A 6,000-nucleotide genomic window follows, 5' to 3' on the forward strand; every position below is an offset into this window, starting at 1 on the left:
CAGACTCCGGTGTGCCCATGCGTGCCCCTGCAGGCCGTGGGGCCCAGAAGCAAACACGGAGTATTCCCGATAACAATCTGACCCAGGCAGAAGAAAGAGAACCACTAACCTCAGCCCCATTGAGAAACACAGTTTCTGGGGTGTTCACAATGAATGTGTCTCAAGACCTAACTGGTTTACTGAGCACTTGTTTGCCATTCGCCCGCTCGTCTGTGGCCCCAGACACGCTAGTCTCAGCTACCTGTGGTCCTGACCTTCTGGATCAAATGACGGCATTTTACAGTCATCACTCACCTTTCCGAGGTGACTCAGGACTCCTGTCTCACAATGTCTTTTTGGAATCTGATACCATCATTAAACACTTTTGTGATCACCCCAAATTCCAGGGTAGTACAAATCTCAGAAGCATGGTCTCCAGGACCTCATGCAAGGCCAGGCAAGAAGCCAACTGAGTAACTAGTTTTGTTCTGTTCACATCTTCCCGGGTTTTGCCGCCACCACCCCCCTCCCCCAGTGGATGAGGACTCTTCCTCGGCAAAAGACAGAAGGCTGCAAGGCTAATCATGGACTAGCCCAGGGGCACCTGGCTGGCTCAGTCAGAAGGGCATGGACTCTTGATCTCGGGGTTGTGAGTTTGAGCCCCACGTGGGGTACTTAAAAATAAAATTTTATTTTATAAAATAAAATATTTTTTTTAAGATTTTATTTATTTGTTTGACAGACAGAGACACAGCGAGAGAGGGAACACTAGCAGGGGGAGTGGGAGAGGGAGAAGCACGCTCCCCATTGAGCAGGGAGCCCAATGAGGGGCCTGATCCCAGGATCCTGGGATCATGACCTGAGCCGAAGGTGGACACTTAATGACTGAGCCCCCAAAGTATCCCCTAAAAACAAAATCTTTAAAAAAAATTAAGTAGTCCCAAAGTTATTATGAAGCTTTCAGCCTTGAGTCCACAAACTTCAAGCTCCATAAAGTCCCTGAAATGGTATAAAAATGGACACTTTAGAAAGCACTTGCTATAATGTAATGTGTTATAAACAGGCATGGTTTTTAGGGCATGGTTCTTAGACGCTGGTATGGGCATGGGCAGCATGTAGGAGGCTTACATTAGCATGGACTGGAGCCCCTTCCCCAGAGTTTCCAATTCAACAGGGTCTGGGGCAAAGCCTAGTAATTTGCATTCTTAACAAGTTCCCAGATGCAGCAGAGGAAGCTGGTCCTGGGACCACACTTTGAGAACCATCATTCCATGGTTTCCAGTTACCATGGTGAGCCAATGTCATTAACAGGTATGCTGGGATAGGAAAAAAAGGGTTGAAATCCAATGTTTTAGACTAATTCCTAACCTGATTTAAGGGCTATGCTCAGGTTTTTTAAATGATGGACTTGAACAAAACAAACAAACAAAAATCACACAACGAAACCCCCCAAAAATCACAAAAAGAGGTAACAATAAGACTTCTACAAATAAAAAGGCTAACACGTTTTCTAATTCAACTTTTATTTGCCTTTTTAGGCATTCGCTTGGGGAGGTGGGGCTGGCAATTCAGAAAATATTCCCAGGGCACATGTACATTCTGGAAAATGGTTTCCAAAGCCCATCATTACCTCTAGGGACTGGCTTTCATAAGACTATTAACACACTTTCTGTCTTTCCAAACTTATACTTTGCAAAACTGCTCAGGAGAAGGGAGGCATGACTCTAAGGTGGGAATCGTCCTAGATAAATCTGGACACGGACAACAGGACACGCATTCCACCTTTACGATGGATGGCCTTCTAGGAGAGAAAATTTCCCATGATCACAAAATACGGTAACAAGTTACTCTTGTCGTTAACAGGTAGGAACTGTTTATCACACACGACACCTCGGAAGAGGTCTTGTTGCCAGCAGGCGTGTGCACACACATTTCTTTAATTTTACATTGGGCATGTAATTATATGCTTAAATTTCATGGACGGCTATAAATTAGAGCAGCTCAACAGGTCATTTCTGCAGCAGGCTTTAAAAAAAAAAAAGTAAATGATACATTTAAAAATTAGTTCACCAAATTGGTACATTTAAAATTTATCGGTATTTTTTCTAGGTGAGGAAATTCTTGTAATTTCAGGGAAAGAAACCAAAACGTCGCAAAAAACATAACTGCAAAATGCTCCCGCCTTTGTTGGGGGGAGGAGGGGAGAATTACACATGCATGTGCCTTTTTTTTTTTAAAGGAATAGATAAATAAATAAATAAATAAAATTAAATAAATAATATTTTTAAAAAGGAACAGACGGTCATTGGGTCTCCACTGGGTGGTGAGATTACAAATTACTTTTACTTTTTACTTTTCCAGAGCTTTCTATGACTGATCAGACACTGAGAGGACAGCTTCCTGTTCCTGGCTATCTGGTGAGCATCTAGATGGCTCCTGGGTCCTTCTGGGATTGGGGGGATCTCCACCTCCTGACCAAGCCTCGCATGCATGGTCCTCACCCCCACAGTAAGCCTCAACTTCTCCACAACCAAACACCTACCCCCTCCTTCCCATCCTGCCCCAAATGCCACCCTGAGAAGTTCTTTTCAGGTCTGGTTTGACAGAGTTTGGGATGCCCGTGAAGAGGTTTCCTTCACTTTAACTCTTCACCTGTGATCGCCCGATATGCGGTATTTTTTCCATGCCATTGCACATGTGGTACCCGATCTTGATAATGCCAGTGTTTAACAGCGAGCCACTCCCAAATGCCTCACTTTACACCATGGGGGGGGGGAATACCACGATTTTAAAAATAGCAAATACTGTTCTGTATCATTAATTATGGGCAGGCACTATTCTAAGCAGTTTACCTTTACCAATTCGGTCCTCCCAACAGCCCTGTGAGGCACGTACTATTAATATCTCTATTCTACAGATGAGGAACCCAAGGTAGAGAGAAAGCCCATAGCCAGCCCAAGGTCACGGAGCTTACCAGCAGCAGAGCTGGGCTAACCCCAGAGTTCCCGCAGGAATGCAGGCTACAGCAATGGTAGGTGACGCGGGGAGCGGATTTTGCAGGGCGTGGAGTGCTCCTCGCTGCCTCTCCACTAAATAAAAATCCTATAGATTACGGTTCCAAGAATGGAGGCTCAGCATTGAACACACCAGCACCATCTGGCAAGGGTTTTACATTTAATAGAAAAAACACCTCTATATTGGGAGAAAGGGAGTAAGGAGCAAGGTCTTTGCTGCAGACGGAAAGGTAATCTGAAGGGTTTTGGTGTCGTGTGAAATGAGCATCTGATTATAGCTAAGTCATTCATGTGTCTAGGAAAGAGCCCCCTACAGAGCCAGAGCCCATCCCCTTCATTGGTTTTGGACACACCCTGGGGCTCTGTTCCCCACCCCCACAGCCAATTTTTTTTACTTCCAGTGAAATGCCACCAGGGAAACATCTCTGCTGCCTCCCAGCATCTACTATGGGTACAGAGAGGGGCAGACAACCCAATTTTGAGAATATCTTGTGTATAACTAGCCAAACGAAAATGATGGATCAATTATCCGCGATAGCACCGCCCTCTGTAAGAGCAACTACACCAGAATCGTCCCACTGGGTTTACCACCACCACTGCGGCCACTCAAGACGACAGGGACCTACAAACCTATTCATCTACCCAAATTCATCCCAGCCAAAAGCGCACGCACACCCCAAACGCTAAAGGGCACCATCTCTCAGGGAACACCTGCAGGCTGGGTTAAAATATTTCCAAAATGCGGATGCAAGGCCAGGAATTTCAGTCCCTCCTATAGGATGAGAAAGGACACAACCCTCTGAAGCACTGGGTCTCCCCCCACCCCCCTGCAATGTGCCCTTCCGAATTCCGTTCATCTGCTCTCCCAGTCTGTCTGTCTTCATTGTGATGATTTCCCTAAGGAGCCCAAATAAAAAGCCAGCCTCTGGGGTCACATCCCTTGGCTGCCAAAGCTCGGGCTGCATATCGCACAATGAGAGCATGTGCCGTCTCCAGATAAGGACGGGCAAGCACCAAATTTAAGATGCACGGAGTCAAGCGATGCATCAAATAAAATGGCCACTTTTCCAGAATCCGAGACAGACAGGGCATACTTCAACGTCAAAAGCGCGGGACTACAAGAATACTCGGTCGGGGCAGACCCAGAAAGGAAATAAAACAATAAACAGATGAGAGTTTCCCAGACTGAGAGACTATGGAGAACGATGAAGCCCGACTCAAAGAATCCTCACTTCCAGCGTTTAAAAAAAAAAAAAAAAAAAAAAAAAAAAAAAAACCCAAACCCAAAAACCAAAATCTCGGCAAAGCCGAGGTATTACATTTAGTATATTATTTATTATTCAGCGAAAAAGCAGCCTTTGTTCGGTTGGCAGGCTGGATCTACCCCGCCTGCTCTCCCCTACCCCACCCCACCCCACCCCACCCCCTTGCATCCACCGCAGTGGGCTCGCAGGGAGCCGCAGAGGCCCGAAGACACAGATAACGGTCACAGGCGGAGGCCACGCCAGCCCAGCCTCACCCGCGGAGCCCAGACCCGCCGCGTCGCCAGCCTCCGTCCCCAGGCCCCGGCGCCCAGGCCGGCCAGGCAGGGGCCCTCCCGGGTCCCTGGGCCGCACCCGCCCACCGCGGGCCCACAAAGCGCCCGCCAACGCCACGACTCCGCCGCTCCCACTTCGCCCCGACCCCATTCCAGTCCCATTTCACGGGATCAGGGTGTGACCCCAGCTGCAGAAGGCCAGCAAGGGAGTCCGCGGCAAGCCGTGCCCGGATCGCTTACACAATAAAGGGATCCCGAGGCGAGGGCTGACCCTCCCCCCCGCCCGCCCCGCCGCCCCGCCGCCCTGCCGCAGCGCGCCCCCGCCACATTTCCCGCCTCGCCCCCCCCCCACCCCACCCGGGCCTCGCCGGGCGTCCAGCCCCGGCCCCCGGCGGCCCCCGCCCGCCCTCCCGCCCCCAGCTCCTCCGGAGCCCACCTTCCGCGCGCCGGCCGCGGCTCTGACCCTCGCCCGCCGCGCGCTGCCCGACTGTGCGGAGGAGCCCCTGTCCTCGGGTCCCCCCCACTCCACGGGGCCGGCAGCGCCGTCCGCCTTGCCAGCCCTGAGAACCCCCGACCGCACCCGGGCTGCCCGGCCGGCCTAACCCGCCCGGGAACCCACCCAGGGGCCGGCCCTTCCTGTCCGGCGCCCCCCACCAACAGCCGGGTCGTTCTTCCCAGCCCGCCCCAGGGCTCCCTCCCCTCCCCGGAGCCCCGAGACCCCCACCAGGGCACTAGGCCTCCCCGTCCCCCGCGCCCCCACGGACCCGACATGCCGAGGGCCAGGTCCCTGCATGCCCACCCCCCCACCCCGATCTCCATCCCCAGCCCCCAGAGGTCGTCCCCCAGCACACCCAGGCCCTGATCCCTGCAGGGGTCTCAAGCTTCAGGACCCCATTCCCCGCCCTTCCAGAGCTCTCTCCAGCCGCTGGGGTCGGTTACCTACCCCGCTTCCCTCCCCAGGGTCGATCCCCGCATGAATCTCCCGCCCCGCAGTGCGAGCCCTCCACGCAGAGCCGCCCGGGCGTCCCCGTGCTGACGCTTCGGCTCTGCTCTGCCCTCCAGAGTCCCTCCCTCCTCCGCCCCAGCCCGGGACCCTTCCCTCCCCCGCCGCCGTCCCCACGCCGGCGGCCGAGGCGCTCGAACCCGGGCAGCCGCACCTCTCACCTTCAGCCGAAGATGGTGGCGCCGGCGCACGTCCCCAGCCGCGACCACAGATCCGGCCCCTCAGTCCCAAACCCACCGCTGCCTCCGCCGGGCTCCTTTAGCACTGCCGCTCCGCGCCGCCCCACCCACTCCCACCCTCATTGGGCCAGCCCCACGCCCGTCACCGCCGCCCCCAGACCCACTGGTCCGTTTGCGCGCCCATCTCCAAGGGAAGACGTTAGCAACCCGAGCGAAGCTACCTTCCCGAGGGCCGCTCCCTCCACCCACCTGGAAGGACGCTCATTGGCTCCCGCTGCCCGCCCCGGC

General features: G+C 53.5%; 1 protein-coding gene across 2 annotated transcripts in view; it reads right to left on the reverse strand.

Annotated features, from left to right (window-relative positions):
- LOC111161080 (myosin heavy chain 10) overlaps positions 1-6,000 on the reverse strand; it is a 118,419-nt gene extending 112,419 nt beyond the window's left edge. For both annotated transcript variants that reach the window (XM_022524563.1, XM_022524562.1), the window contains exon 1: positions 5,962-6,000. The gene's annotated coding sequence lies outside the window, so the exon portion shown is untranslated. The remainder of the gene's footprint in view (positions 1-5,961) is intronic.

The sequence above is a fragment of the Enhydra lutris genome, unplaced genomic scaffold (genome assembly GCF_002288905.1).
Source record: "Enhydra lutris kenyoni isolate GAN:26980312 unplaced genomic scaffold, ASM228890v2 scaffoldscaffold82, whole genome shotgun sequence".
In the NCBI taxonomy this organism is placed as follows: Eukaryota; Metazoa; Chordata; class Mammalia; order Carnivora; family Mustelidae; genus Enhydra; species Enhydra lutris.